This window comes from Anser anser, assembly GCF_964211835.1.
Source record: "Anser anser genome assembly, chromosome: 9".
NCBI classification, from domain to species: Eukaryota; Metazoa; Chordata; class Aves; order Anseriformes; family Anatidae; genus Anser; species Anser anser.
This window is the reverse complement of record NC_139729.1, coordinates 17,149,328-17,164,351: the sequence shown is the minus strand read 5'-3', so window position 1 is coordinate 17,164,351 and position 15,024 is coordinate 17,149,328. Positions and strand designations below refer to the sequence as shown.

General features: G+C 42.4%; 1 long non-coding RNA gene across 3 annotated transcripts in view; it reads left to right on the top strand.

Annotated features, from left to right (window-relative positions):
* LOC310904056 overlaps positions 1-15,024 on the top strand; it is a 53,709-nt gene continuing 38,685 nt past the window's right edge. Inside the window, exon 1 of one of the 3 annotated variants that reach the window (XR_014588006.1) lies at positions 1-1,207. This is a non-coding gene — a long non-coding RNA (uncharacterized lncRNA). The remainder of the gene's footprint in view (positions 1,208-15,024) is intronic. The other 2 variants (XR_014588007.1, XR_014588008.1) reach the window with 2 other exon arrangements.

Sequence of the window (15,024 nt, the reverse complement as noted above, 5' to 3'; positions counted from 1 at the left end):
GAACTGGCTTCCAGAAGTGATGGTTTACAGAAGTATAAAAGTTTTCTTAAACTATTTGTAAATATTATTATTATTTTTCTGGATTTACCTCAGTCAGTCTTACTTTTCATGCTACCACCTGCACAGATGTCTAGACTCACCCAAAAGCCTCTTCATTTATTCTGTCATATTGCTGCTACAGTGCTTCTTATCCCTCTTAGGAATGGCAAGTGTATTGGTGGCAAAAAAAAAAAAAAAGGCTCATATCATATGTCCCAGTATTGGACCTATACTGGGGTTCATACAGGTATCTGGTATTTGCATGAATCTGTGATGATGTTTGTGAACTAAATGTGTGATTAGTTAAGCCTGATGAGACTAATTTGCAGGAATGCTTTTCAGTGGAAATTTGTTCAGATACAGGTCCTGATTGTTTCTGTGATTAGTCTTCATCCACAAACACAGGTCTAAAAGGCACTTCCCAAACCTAATCCCCTGCTGTTTACTTTCATATTTTTTCAATCTCCCTCTTAAAACTAATTAGGTTATTTTCCTTATGTCATTCCTACTGAGAGGCTCTCTGGGCTCTGATGGCTAGGCACTTCCTAGTTTCCTGACTGAATGTATTCATAGCAGTTATAATCCTTTTTGTCCTAGTGCCAATATCTTGCTTGAATTTAGACAGTCCTTGTTCCTCTGTAGTGTTTATCTTTGATGTCTTTGCAGAGTGCTGTCACGTACTGTCGTTTCCCTTGCTTTTAAGTCAAATAAGGCATGCTCTTTTACAATCTTCCCATAATATATACACCACAGGGACCCATCTCAGAGAATATTCCAGCTGACATTGACCTGTTTCTTAGATGGATGACAAAAATTGCTCAAGTCTGCTGTGTAATTCACCAACGTTTTAGAGAAGAATATTGGTAAAACATTTATTTCTTCCTGGTACATTTTAAGCTAATGTTTAGCTTTTCTATCACTCTCTCAGGTGAGTGACCAGTTTGGAAATTGTTGTCAGCTGGCAGTAAATACAACAAATGAAGTCCACAGGTGTAAAATGCAGTCTATCAAACTGAGCCCCAGTCTGTTGAGCTGCAGCTCTGCTGTTTTTATGCAATGTAGCACTGTGGTATTTCAAAAGTATTTGGAAGCAAACAAATTCAAAAGACAACCAAAAAACTGTAACAGACCCTTCTGGATTTGCCTGTGGTTTCTCACAGTGAGGACGGTGAGTCAGTGATAGAGTCTATACTACACAGACATGATTCTTTTGGTGGCTTCAACGCTTTCTTGTGGTTTGAAATGAAGGCACACAGTACATTTAGATATTTGTGATTGCATTTCTGTGTTTTCTGGTGCATGCACGCTGGATGAGATTTACCTCTGATAGCTCCCCAGAAGTGAATTTGGTATTACTAGTGTTTAGTTTGCTGTGTTCTGAAAAGGGTCACTTGTTATTTTTTAACTCTCCAAAGGAAATAAGTTGTATTTTAGCAGCAACATGGAAAAGGGTAACATTGTGATGATATAGAAAGTTAATTTGAGTAATGGATATTATTTGATGGATTTATATGCACATAGTGCTGGGTGCGCTCAAATTAAATAATGAAAAGCCAAATGAGTATCTCTTAATTTTAGTTAATCTTGAATGGCTTTGACAGTATTTGCGGACTTTTAGAAAGTGTCCTATAGTGCTTAAGGTCCTGAGAAGCTTATACGCTTCCCGATTTGCAGTCATCTTCCACGCTTATCCTCTGGATAGTAGCATTGCAAGGAACTTATTATCACCCTATGCAGACATTAGGATTTTGAAAGGATGTTCTTTATTGGACATGCTTAATTTTAAAGTGGAAAATCACATTACCATTGCATCACGTTTTCTTCTATAAATGGACTTCCATAAATTCGCAGCCATGCTTCAGATTTATCTGAAAATGTTAACTTTATACATAGGTAGTATGCTTCTTATGTATAAGAATATCCTTACAGATGAAGTATATAAGCAATGTGCTTGAATAATATAAGAGGTGTTTGTGTGCCATGTGTTGTGTGCACAAGTGCTCACCCATCTGTCATCACCCGTGTTCTGTTAACTGCTCAGCCTGGTTGTCTCCTGTGGACGTAACTGCTGTTTTAAGAGGGACAGAAGATCCCTGCTTCAGAGAGAGATCTGTTAGCTAAACCCTAGATAACAACTTGTGATAGCCTAGGACTTGAAGGGGCTTGTGAGTCATCTTGTCCCGTATCCTGGTTTTGTTAGGCAGTCAGTTCATAAAAATTTTAATGACAACCCTCCCATATGTTCTTTTATGACACCGGTACTACTTCTTATTTCTTGACAGTTTGAAATGTTATTCTAACTTCCTATCTAAACTTATTAGTGGAGATTAGTCTCTTCTGCTTTTTTTTGACTTTAGCTTATGTGGTTCTTTTTCAGCCTGGGTGTTTGCCGTCTCGATGTGCTTATAAGCAACGATCTATGCTGATTTTGTTTGGTTTTGTAATCATTTTTCTGTTTTCCTGATCATCTGAGGAACAACACGCCTCTAGCAATTAGATCTCATCTTTCTTCAGTGTGGAGCACTCTAGATGGCAGTTTATCATATTTCCAGATGTGGGAATGAGTAATCATCTCCTGAAGTGAAAAGACAAATAAAAAGTGCTGTTTCTATGTAGCATGGGATATGCTTATAGAATTCACTGCTATACTGTGTCATTGAGGGTGAGAGTATCATGGTAATAAAATAAATAAAAGAAAACTTTCTATCATTCTGGAGTTTTCTTCTAGATACTCTATCACAGGAGGACACTAATTGCACTGCTTTTGTGTTTATCTCAGAAAAAATCCCAGTCCCTTTACATTGTAGGTGTCTTGCTATTTCCTTTGGAGGAGCTGGAACTGTAACATAAAAATAAGGCCCTAAAGAGACACCGATCTCATGTCTGCCTCTTGACATCCTGATAGGTTCTCTCGAAAACTACGAGTGGGAACCTGTTGCTATTGCCAGTCTGATAGCTGTATAAAAAGTAAATACGTTCTGCTCCTGGGTCTGATGTTATACAGGGGTAGCAGTGTTTGTTCTGAGGTTTCAGACAAGCTCCTGGGATTGTCTGTTGTCTTTCTTTTTAGCAGAGTCTTTAACGGGATTCATGGGAGCTTTGTGTCACCAATTTACTTTGTATGCCCAGGTCATTCTTTGCATCTTTGTGTTCAGTTGCTCATCTCTCCATCAGGAATGGTGTGTCTGCTTAGATTTTATATTAGTGTAGTCACAAATGCAGTCATATAGCCCGTGGTCAAATGAATCCCTCTGTTCTTGGCTGTGACCGCTGGGCTCTACAAAAGTGATGTTATTTTTGAACAGAAAACTTCTTTCGTGAGTTTTAGGGACTAATTGGGTGGGAGTTTTAACACAAACCTTGATGTGGTTTTGGAACTGAAGCCTCCTCTTTACGTGGCATCAGCAGCACGCTACTACTGTGTTTGTTTTCCTCCATCCAGAGGTTACCACTGAGCCGAGTTGCCATGCTGCAGCTAAGTAACCTTTTCATCACAGAACTCTGCTTCTGCGGTGCAAACAAATGCACTGAGGTAGCCCTGTGGTTAAATGACAGATCATAGAAACAGTTTCTCTCGACTGTGTTATGAGGGTTGAGCATCAATCACGGTTTGGGTGAAATTGCTGAGTGTATGAGAGAAACAATGGTGTGCTGAGAAGCCATGTTTTTTTCCATGGTGTTTTCTGTCGAAGTCAAACTATTTTGCAGGGAGACCTGCCAGAAGAGCTTAGCTCGTGGGTTTCATCCCAACTGGGATGAATTTTCATGGGACCAGATGCAGAGCTGGATGGGGCTCCATGTCTCATCAGCCGCTGATGCATGCATCTGCCTGCTTCATAACCTGGTCTGTGGGCTCTCAGATGTGCACCGTATTGCCGGTACCTATGGACTGGACTTCACCTATTTAGTGCTGCTTTTCCTCTTGGCTGGTGCTCAGGAGCTGGCAGTCTGGCTCCCCTCCATCTCTCCTTGGGTGTAGTGCTGGGCACTTTTCATTCTTGGCTGGCAGCTGGGAGGCTTGGCAGAGATCTCTGATCTGAGTAAATATATGTGAGGGCATCTCTTCATTGCAGAGCTGTATAGCGCTGCCTTCCCTAATCAATAATGAATGAAAGATCCCAGGATGCGTGGAAATGTGTTGGGGGTCAGAAGGTGAAGGATGTTGTTGTCACGAGCTGAGAAAGATGTCAGGGTTTTTGTGCATGCCATTCAAAGGCTGAGTTAAAACAGTAAGTCACTAGGGAGACATTCTGGTAAAACAGCTCTGTCCGTATACACAAACTCTCCAGCTCCTAGTCCGTGCAGGTAGTGTTCGATGAACTGGTGATGAAAAGGAATTAGTTGGCTGGTAATTCATCTAAAAGATTGGCAGAGGATTTTACAGGCTTACACCAGAGCTGGCTGGAGACAATAATCTCTTTTCTCAAAGAATGCTGAGGTCCTGACGCCCAGCTCGTTGGAATGAAACCTGAATGCTTTTTAATTCTCTGTGAAAGATTTTTTTTTCCTCTTTGGTTTTTGTTTTTAGGAAGGAACAAAATGTTTCATTGTGATTTTGTCAATGATTTTGATATAATGGATTAAAAGAGTAAATGTCTTCCAAATCCCAAAGCTTTTTAAAAGAAGAATTCCATTCCAAACACATCAGAGCTGTTTTCTCCTCTGAATTTTTGCTGAAATTTCATTTTAAGGAAAAGTTTACACATTTCAATGGCAGTGTGGGCTCTGTTGCAGCAATGATGTGCAGCAGATATTGACTGCTAGCAGGATTTTTTGTACAGTTATACTCTGTGCTATCCTGGAGGTGAAAGAGGTGGTGGGGGAGGCTTGCATCTACTTGGCAGCCTTTTACTATGCCAAAGCAATGTAAAAAGACCTCAGAGTGAATAAGAAACAAGAGAAATGTTTGGTTTTTAACTGCCCGTGGATGAGAGAGCAGGATTCATCGATGCCTCACTGTGATTTTACACTTGTGCAATTGCATTGCAAAATGTAATAGTACAACAGGGAAAGAAATGAGATTAGTAAGCTGCTGCGGGGTAGGCTTCAGAGAAGAGACTTCTCTTGGCTCAAGGTTCCTGTGTCATACTCTCCTGATGTGGCATATTGCCCTCCAAATCCCTTGCTTCTTCCCTCTTCCAGGGGATATACTCTCTGAGGAGACTCTACCTTGCAGTAAGAACTTTCGTGTAGAGCTTGTGTGGAAAACACAGCTGTTTCTCTGAAACATCGCTTTGGGAAAATGAATCCTTGTACATTTTACAGTTTCCATGGAGTCTCCCTGCCCTTGGTCCTGGAGACTCGTTTGTGTTTGTGACATTCTGGCCTCCAAGCATTCTGATATGGGCCACAGAAACTCCTGATGCCCACCACTGGATTTTGGCTTCTGTCCTCGTGCTGTGCTATGCATCTCCAAAGCTTGTGGTCTCTTTCTCAGTATTCTGCTGAAGTGCTGCAGACGCTCCGCAGGCATTCACTTTGTGTCTGTGCCTTTCTGTTTCTGTGGATGCAAGGTGGAACTGAGCCATGCAATTTGGATAAGAACCCAAGTTCATGAGGTTTTTGAAGTTTTGGCTGTTGTTCTGTAATTTGTCAAACATCAAGGGAGTTACTTTTCAGTAACAGAGCTTAGACGTAGGTGAAACCCCCAGCACCCAGAACCTACAAGGAGGTGTCTGGCGAGCACACCTGATGCGTCAGGCACAAAGAAGCTGGAGCCCCCCAGAACAAAATCTTTCACTGGGGAGCTGAAAGGCTCTACAGTACTAATTCTGGGCCAGCTACTGCCTGCGGGATAGCCTTCAGCAAGTCGCTTTATCTCTTTGTTTATCAATTTATGCCAAAATGTGTGGTGAAGAAAATGCTGGGTTAGATGTTCTGACCGATGAATAGCCCTCTGCAAGCGCAGGTATTTTTATTTTCAGGAGTAACAGTGATCATAGACTTTATTCCTTCAAAGAAGTGGTTTGCTGCCGTGAGTGAGGAGGGATAAGGCGTTGCTGAAAATGTTTTGGTTTTCAGGCATCCCCTGCGTGGTGGTGTGTTTTATAGAGCTGTGCAATGTGTGGACGCTAGAGGGCTTGCTAGCATCCCTCCATCTGCTCCCACACAAGCAGATCGAGGTTGTGGAGTGGAATAAATCAGGGAGCCTTCACTCAGGTTCTTGCAATTGGATTTAGGTTTTATTTTTGGGACAGCCTGGGAGCAGTGGGCAGTTCTGTCATTTTTTCACCGAGCACAATTATTCACCAGATTATTTCCATCAATAAGTCCAGATCCATCGTGTGTCCTCTGCTCCCCCAAACAAAGTTATATTCTTTGACCAGCATTTTCCAAATCCAGAAGAACTGGTTGATTTCATCTAATGGCATAAATAATTTGATCTGTGTATTTGCTTCAGTGGAGCAAAGTTGCTGTTGGCCTGCTTTTTAAATCAAAAGGAAAAAAAAAAAACAACAACAAAACTTTTTTTGATACTGAAATCTGTATTGTCCATGTAAAGAGTTAAAATAGTGTAAGTCATGTTCCCTGAATCTTGAGACAAACTGTAGAATAATATTTTTTTGTCATTTTTGTCTCATTAGATTTACCAAGGTTCAAATTTTCAGTGTTGTTTTTTCTTTTGTTTTCTTATTTGTTTGTTTTTGCAACCCTAAGACCTTCTAAGCAGACATTCTTAAGTAATTGTGTAAATACAGTCCCTGAAATTTGTGCCTTAAGACAACTCTTTCATATAGTGAAATATCTCTAGTACAGAAGAAAAGGAAAAAAAAAGTGTGGAGGTAGCAGACGGATGTGTACTCAGATTCTGCAGACTTGGTTTCTGTAATTAGGTTATGAAGTGCATATTTTAAGTGATTAAAGATTTCGGAAGTTCTTTTCAGTCATATTTGAAAAAAAATCTTCATGAAAGTCTGTTTTTGCATTTCAGTGGGCTGTCGTTGTAAGCTACTAACTATTACTTTAAAGACTTACTCCAACATTTTATTCTTCAATGGCATTTATAAATGAAGAAACAGTGGTAGATATTTGCAGTTCTATGTCAGGATCCCAGCTTCCACTTAAGCATTGTCTTCTTAGAGTCTACAACTAGTGATTGGTCTTTCTTTGTAAGTCTGATGTTAATGTTGCCCAAGTACAGCAGTTGTATTAATATAGTCATAGTCAAGCAGCATGGAGATAGCAAGCCATCGCTTCCTGAAAGAAGTTCATGACACCTGAAGATGTTCAGGTGCTCTTGAGATCCCAGCATCTGTGCTTCCACATCATTGCCCAGCTCTGCATACTGGATGAATTCCATTTTTGTCTGGGGTAGAATAAAGTTGTTGTGTTTATCACCCAAAAGCAACCAGACACTGTACTGCCAGATAGGAAAGCAAAACTTCTGTGGTTAAAATGTGCATGTGTGTAAGCTGAATGTAGGTTTTTGAGTGTGGCAGTTTGGCTGTGATAGTAAGGTTTAACATCCTTTTTGGTTGGTTTTTTGTTTGTTTGTTTTTGTTGTTTTGTTTGTTTTTGGTTTTCCCCTGAAGGGTTTAGAGGCCATGTCATGGTTTCAGTGTGGTTACACAAAGTGACTGATTGGCAAGACTACTTAACACTTAGTGAAAGTGAAACAAAAAGATCAAGGAACTCTGGCAAAATCAATGGTGTCTCTTTAGCTACTTGTGTTTTATAGAAGACTGATTTTTAATTAGTCCAGATTTTTAAAACTCAGCCTTTTTCAGAACAACGTAGTTCTGTTTGGTTTTCGTTCAGGTGTGTCAGTGACAGAGGAGAGCATGTAAAAATAAATACATTTTCCCCACTTATTGGACAGAACTGAAAATTTCAGTGAATAGGTTTGATAACTAAAATGTAGAAGTGTTCTAAAATTATGTAGGAGGTTTTTTTTTTTCCATAGTTGGTTGTTTTCTCTTTTAGTGCATCAAAATGAAGAAAAAGAGCCTCCTGGCAAAGGGAGAATACTCAACCAAGAGCAGGGCTCCAGACCCCCAGTTAAAGCACCTGTCTGGGAGGGAAGGGCCAGCCTCTCAATTCAGCACTAGCAGCTGTTTGTGGGTTCTGGCCAGCAAATATTTACTGTAAAATCTGAAACAGTGCTGGAAGCAGGACATGAGTTGTCTTCATCTGGGAGGTATATCCTGACCGCTGGGCTAGAAAGTTATTCTTGCTTGCTTTTGGCTGTAAAGAATCTTGAATCTTTTTCTCCACATCCTCTGGGATGTGTCAAGTTTATTCTGAGATTGCCTGAGAGGGTGCCAGTTCCTGGATCTGAATGGGGGAGGAGTGCTGGGCTGTGGGGAGGAGAGTGTTTCAGGGTGCGCGCAGGCAGCTGGGGAGCTTCCAGAGACTATCTAAAGGAGGGGAGGGAAATAAATAATAAATAATAAAAAAAAAAAATTTGCTTGTGAAATTGAGGGTGATAGCACTTCCTCTGCCTTACAGCATCAAGTGCATCTCTAACCAAACACAAGTTGCTAACTGGAACACTGCAAACACAGGCTTTGTTTTGGTGCAGGAAGGCTGATTGCACCAGCAGTTAACTACAATCATTTAAGCACTTAGTTTTCAGTGATATTCAGGTCACCTGAGTCTAAGTCCTTAAGTTAGGCTGGTTTTCCTACAAAGAATCTCTGTAGTGCTTGGAGGTGCGAGGCCCCTAGGATGGGCAGGCTCCTGATTAAAGTGCTGTGGATCCCTTTCTGGAAGTCTCCAGCACTCTCCATTGATACAGGGAATGTGGCTTAGTGCAGGCATTATGACGATTGCCCTGTGCCATCCCAAATCAGAGCAGTACCTGATCTCAGTCTGATATCAATGAACAGAAAACACAGGAGCTTTTTCTGTGTGGCACACTTACGACTGGCCCACCACTGGGCCTATCATAACTTACCGTTTTCACTGATACTTAAAAAGTGTTTTTCTTTTCCTCCCTATAATTGCATCTCCTGAGGTTCAGAGTGGAGCAGTGAGTGCAGATGACCGCTGTGCAGCCCGCTGGAAATTCGGTTGTTTGCAAGGTATCCCCTAGTCGTGCTGCTGTTGCTCACGTACGAGGCTGAGCACAGCGTTCAGTGCAGCACACTCGCCTCGTGGCAGTGTTCCCAGCCACTCAGTCTCGCCCTCAAGCTGGTGGCCCTAGTTCTGCTTTACCTACTGGCTGGGCTGCTACTTAACATTATGTTTGACTGGTTTAGAAACAACTGTATCACTGAGTCCCCCCTTCAGTGTTTAACAAGAAACCTCTGACTGCAGCACTGAGGAATAAGAGATGAAATGGCTTTGGAAGTCAGCATGCTGCCATCAGGCAGCCTTACAGCAACGGGTTAAGCAGGTACATCCCTGTAGCCTGTCACTCACCAGGCTTTTTTGAGTTGACCTGCTAGGATTTTTCCCTCTGCTCCCACCCCTTCCTCTTTTCTTTCTTTCTCTCTATTCTTTTTCTCGAGTCTCTTGATTTCATGCTGGCTTTTTAAATTGAGGATAAAGGTAATTCACTTCACAATGCCACAGCTGGAATGAAATTCGGCCGCTTGCCTGTGTGGCAGGGAGGTGTGCGTGCTGGCTAGGGGTGGCTCATTGCATCTCCTAAGGCCACTACGGGCTGTCGCTGATTTATTGATAGTGCCTCTAGCGACAAAGCAAGAAGTTAACTAATTATGAACATATGGTTCAGCTCATGCTTGACTCAGCAGACACCTTGTTAGCCTGGAGCTGGCTAGGTGTTCAGAAGCAGAAGAGGAAAGTTTTGGGTGGAAGTTGTGGTCCAAAGTCCCACTGACAAGCCAGAGGGAGACCTGATTGATCCTAATCTATCCTTTTTGTTAGCAGGCAGCATGCTGCTCTCAGGAACAGCTTGGTAATAACAGATTTGTGGCCTCTAAGTCCTTGTGGTTATAGTCAGCACGCGACACTCAGTCGGCTCCTTGCATGCTCTGTACTTAATTGGTCTCAACGGTGGGGTCTGAAATGAGACGGTAGTTCAAGGTGCAACACATGCTGTACCTGCGATTGCAGCCGGCGAGCTGCCGCACAGATGTCAGCTTTTTGCCCATGGGCTTACCACTGGGGAACCGGAGGGTCCCCACAGAAAGGGACAAGGGATGTCTGGGAGGACCCTGCAGATTTTCGGTGCTTAGTACGGGCTTAATTAGAGGAAAATTTAGAGCGTGCATGGCTGGTAGAGGAAGAAGGAGGGAGGCACACAGAACTTGTTAGGAAGTTTATCAAGGTGAATTGCAATTTTCTCTGCACTGAGCGGTCAGCATGCATAGTCTGGACACAGGAGTGTTTAATGGGAATTGATACCAGTGAAAGGGGGAGGAGGGTGTTTCTTTCTGTCCATCTGTTGGTCTTTCACAAGTGAATCGGGCTATGCCACAGAACTCAAAATGGTGTAGTTAGAGGCTATTTTTTTTTCCATGGGTGTGCATGGTCTCCAGGAAGAGTGGGCTTGTTGCTGTCTGGATTATAGTGAATTTAAAACAATTTTAAGGTTCTCGTAGTTTGCTTGACTGGAAGTGTTGAGGATAGAAAGACAGCAATTTTAATATTAGGCAGCAGAAAGAACAACAGGGATGTATGATTTCAGACAACCAACAAACAACTTGTCTGTTACTACCCAGGCAAAGCAGAAGCGGGCAGTGAAGGCTACCTGTATCCTGGGCATGCCTGCTCACCTCTACTAGGCACTGGTGAAGCTGTATCTGAAGTACTTCATTTAGTTTTGGTCTTCGCAGTACAAGAAAGGTGCTAAAAAGCTGGAGAATACAGCAGGAGGGCCGCTGAGTTGGTCAGGAGGCTGGAGCACGTGATGTGTGAGGAGAGCATGAGGGAGCTGGGCTTGCTTAGCTTGCAGAATGGGCTGAGGGAGTCTGACTGTGGTCTTCCACTGCCATGGGGGAGTGCAGAGAAGGCTCTTCTCAGACATGCACAGTGAAAGGTCAAGTGGCCAAAAACTGAGACAAGTTACATTAGAACTAGATATGAGGGGGTAAAAAGCCATGATAAGGGTAACTAAACACCGGAGCAGGGGCTAGAGAGGCTGTGAAATCGTTGTTCTTGGAGGTTTTCGTAACTTGATTGGAGCAGGTCCTGAGAAGCATGATCTAAGTTTGGAATTGAGCCTTAGTTTTTCTATGATTTTGTGGGTTCCTTCTTAGGTAAGAGCAGGATCTCGCTCACACCAGGCAGTAGCTGGAGCCTGCCCAGGGTGTGGGACAGTGACACAGGACACGGCTCATGTGCTGCTGGGCACTGCCCTGCTGACTGGCTTGTGGCTGCCACGCTGGTGTCATACCACGATGCACGTGGCAATTATCATTGTCTGTCTTAAAATGTAATGAGGTAGAGTTAATTAGTGGATAGAGTCTGTATGCATGTTCGGAATATAGTTCTCCCAGGTACAGCCATAGCTTTTCTTAGTGTAGGCTGTGCTTAGATGGTTAGAGCAGAAACAGATGTTGGGCCAAAGAGGTGCCTGTCCCTCAGCTATTTCTTATCACTGCCTGTGAGAGGATGCTGCAGGCGAGTTGGAGACCAACATGTGGGAAACCCACATGTAAACTCAAGTGGCTGCTGAAGGTGGTTTGAGCTCACCTGGCTGACTGTGCTGCTGTAGGTTGGAAGCACTCGTGTAATTTGTACTACAGGTTCAGTATGCTGAGATATTAATCCCGTGTTAAGTCATCTAGAGGAAGCAGAGAAATAAATTCTTAAGCTATTAAGGCTGCTCTTGCAGTGTTTTTCTGACTAAAGCCTTTGCTTTGTATTTGCTTGTAGGGATCTTCTCTGATGGAAAGCTTTGCCTGCTATTGTAACCAAATAACAATAGTTCCTTATCGAGATCACTGTGTCAGCATCTCTGCTGTGAGCTGTCTCAGTTCTTTGTCTGATATTAAACGTTCAGGCTTAAATCCTCAATAAATTCTCATTTATGTTGCTCTATTAGTGTGAGGAAGAGATCTGCATGGAATAGCACTTAAGCCCAGCATAACGCCTTATTAGCATGTCTGCGTGGTGCAAAGCTGCTTTGGAGGAAAGGAGAAGCAGGATTTGATGCTTGTCATTTTCTCTCAGAACCCATTTCCCTTCGATTCCTTACCCCATGAAGCGGAGTGGGGCAGTGAGACCTTCTCAAGGTGGTGTCAGCATTCCTCACTTCTAAAAAACAGCCACTGCTTTGGTTTGTGACAAGTGCGTGTTATTTCAAAAGAGGAGGTGGTGTTCATGAACACTGAAGTAACTGAGCTCAGGTTTGAAAGTATCTGGATCAGTGAGGAGTTTTGTACCTAACTCAGAGAGGGAGCTGGGAGTGAAGGTTAGGATTTAAATCACGATCCAGAAATCCTGTATGATATTCAGGAGGATCTGACTAGGAAGTTTCTGACTGTGTTTCCCTGTCTGCTAATTGTCTTTGGCTTCCCAGCAGAAATCCAGCTCTTAGCAGTTGCCGTGCCGCGATGCTCCTGTGTTGATACCAATTGCTGCTCCCTTTCCCGCCAAACGCAGATGCAGCAATTAGGATGACTTGCATCCTGCTGCAAGCAATATGTCCGATCTTCAACGTACAAAGGTATTGTTTGAAGGGCTCTAAAGATTTTGAACAAACTGGCCTGGCAGGGGGACTTTCAGCTTCCCCTCCCTTATGGGCGCAACAGCCTGTGTTTGTAAACAGAGCCTTACAGGACTAGTGGGAGCCACTAGAGGACTGTCAGCTAGTTAATTGGATGTCAGCTCCCCGCCGGGGAAAAAGGCTAATGAGTCATCCTGCATAAAGAGAAGGGCCCTGAGAGAAAGGCGAGGAATTGTGCAGCAATAATCACATCCACAGAGGAGCCCAGAGCTCGCCTGTCGGGATAAAGGCAGAGCAGCATTTGGGGACAGAGAGCTTCCCTGGTTGGATTTAGTTAAACAGAGATTAAGCAGGTTATGAATCTATAACGATGAGGTATGGCTGGTGTGTGTTGCCCATGCGTACATGCACATGTGTGATGGCTATCTATACAATATAAACAACATTTTTAGTCTTAATATTTTGGTTGCCTTTGTTTTATGAAAAATACATGCTCATCTTTACAAAGTAAAGAAATCAAAATGGCTCACTAATGGGGAGTTTGAAGGAAATGGCAAAAAGAATCAGGAAAGGAATACTGCAGCCATTACTTCAAGCTAGGAAGTTACATTTTTCTTGTGAAAAGTTAAAACCAGTTTTTGCTAAAAACTGTCTTCTAAAATGATGAGGCTTTCATTGAGAACCTGATGTTTTCCAAAAAAAAAATTGATTTTTTTTTTAGGTTAGCATTTTGTGCATAAATCCATCATACTTCAAAGAACATTTTGATTGAAAATATATATCAGTGTAGTTACATCTTTTTCAGTAGTTGAATGAGAGAAACATTAGATATTGGCTTCAAGTTGTATAATAAAGGCATGTGTTACCGTTTAAACCATTTTGCCAAAGGAAAAGCTAATAATAGAGAAGTAGGCAGGCAGGCACACAAAAAAGGTAAATAAAGCTTGAAAGAATCTTAGAAAAGATGTCTGTATGAGATCCTGGGAAGTTGTTAGGCCTGGCTGCATGCCCTAAAATGGACTTTCTATGCCTAAACTCTGCCTGACAGGTGTTTGCCTAGCCAGTTCTTAAAATACAGAACTGGTATTTACTGGTATGTACCTCACCATACCTCTGTGGAAATTGTCTTGATGTTTAGCTTAAACCATCCCTGTAGCCATTTAAGTCCATTGCTTCACGTCCTGTGCTCCTTGGACAACAAGTTATCCCATTTCCTCTTTCAGCAACCTTTTCTATATTTGCTGTCTTAAAACTTATTCAGAACAAGCAACATGTTATTTTCTTCCTCTTTCCTGGTATCCAGACCACTGATCTTTCTGGTATCTCCCCACAGGGCCTTCTCTATTACTATTTGTGACTTTCCTGAACAACCAGGAGGGGGAGAAAGAAAAAGTTAAAAAAAAAAAAAAAAGAAAAAAGGTGAAGATGCTGCAAAGACAATTTGTTAGTTGGGAGAACTTTGTAGGCAGGAGCTACCTGCTAATTGGAATGTGTCAGGGATGTAGCGATGGTGCTGGATGCAGAGAAGCCACAGTTATCATCCTAAAACTTCAACACTTCTTGGTCCTGTGTGGCCCACTCATCTTGTCCTCTACAGCACACAAGTAGTTTGCACCCTGATCCTATTATAGCTCATGGCAATAGCACCAGGAAGACCTGTATGCCTCAGTGCTCTTAAGTCATTCAAAAGTGGCAATTTGTATGGGCTGAGAGCCAACCGAGTAAATGAGGCGTTGGCTTCTCTCCAAATTTATGCAACATGCTGGATTTTATCAGTGCTGCTCTGAGTTTTTCAATATAGACTTGGAAAACAAACATGCAAAGTAATGTTTGCATTTGATCTATGGTCATCTGCAGGTACAGCTGTATCAGTCCAAAACTGTTCCAAAACAGTTGAGGAAATACTTCTCCCTACCCAGTTTCTGTAATTGCTGAGAGACTGGGAGGTGGCCTGGGACTGTGGGACTTCTTGGTTAGGGAAATAGGGAAACACTCTGTTCTGAAATCTGCAGATCCTTCAGCATCTGTGACAATCACATGAGCCCATTTTTTTTTTTTCCCCTGGGCTTCTGTATGTGCCTTCTAACAGAGGAGCTGTTTTGGAAGTAAAGTTTTCTAATGAAGCAGTATTTATAACAAAAAAGACAGCTTGCAAAGAGCTGGAAGGATGGTGTGGTTCCAGTTATCCAAGGGAGGATGAAGCACCGTACCACCTCCTTCCAAATCAACAGTGAGTCATATTAGCCATATAGCATGGTGTATTTATCTGGCTGCTGCTAATGCTGGTCAGCTCTGGGGAGAAAACTCAAGGCTGTCTGTCAATCCTGCACCAAATTAAAACAGAATCATGAGAATTAATGTGCTTTATAAATGCAGGTTAAGCACACTATAAGCACGCTGTAATTACA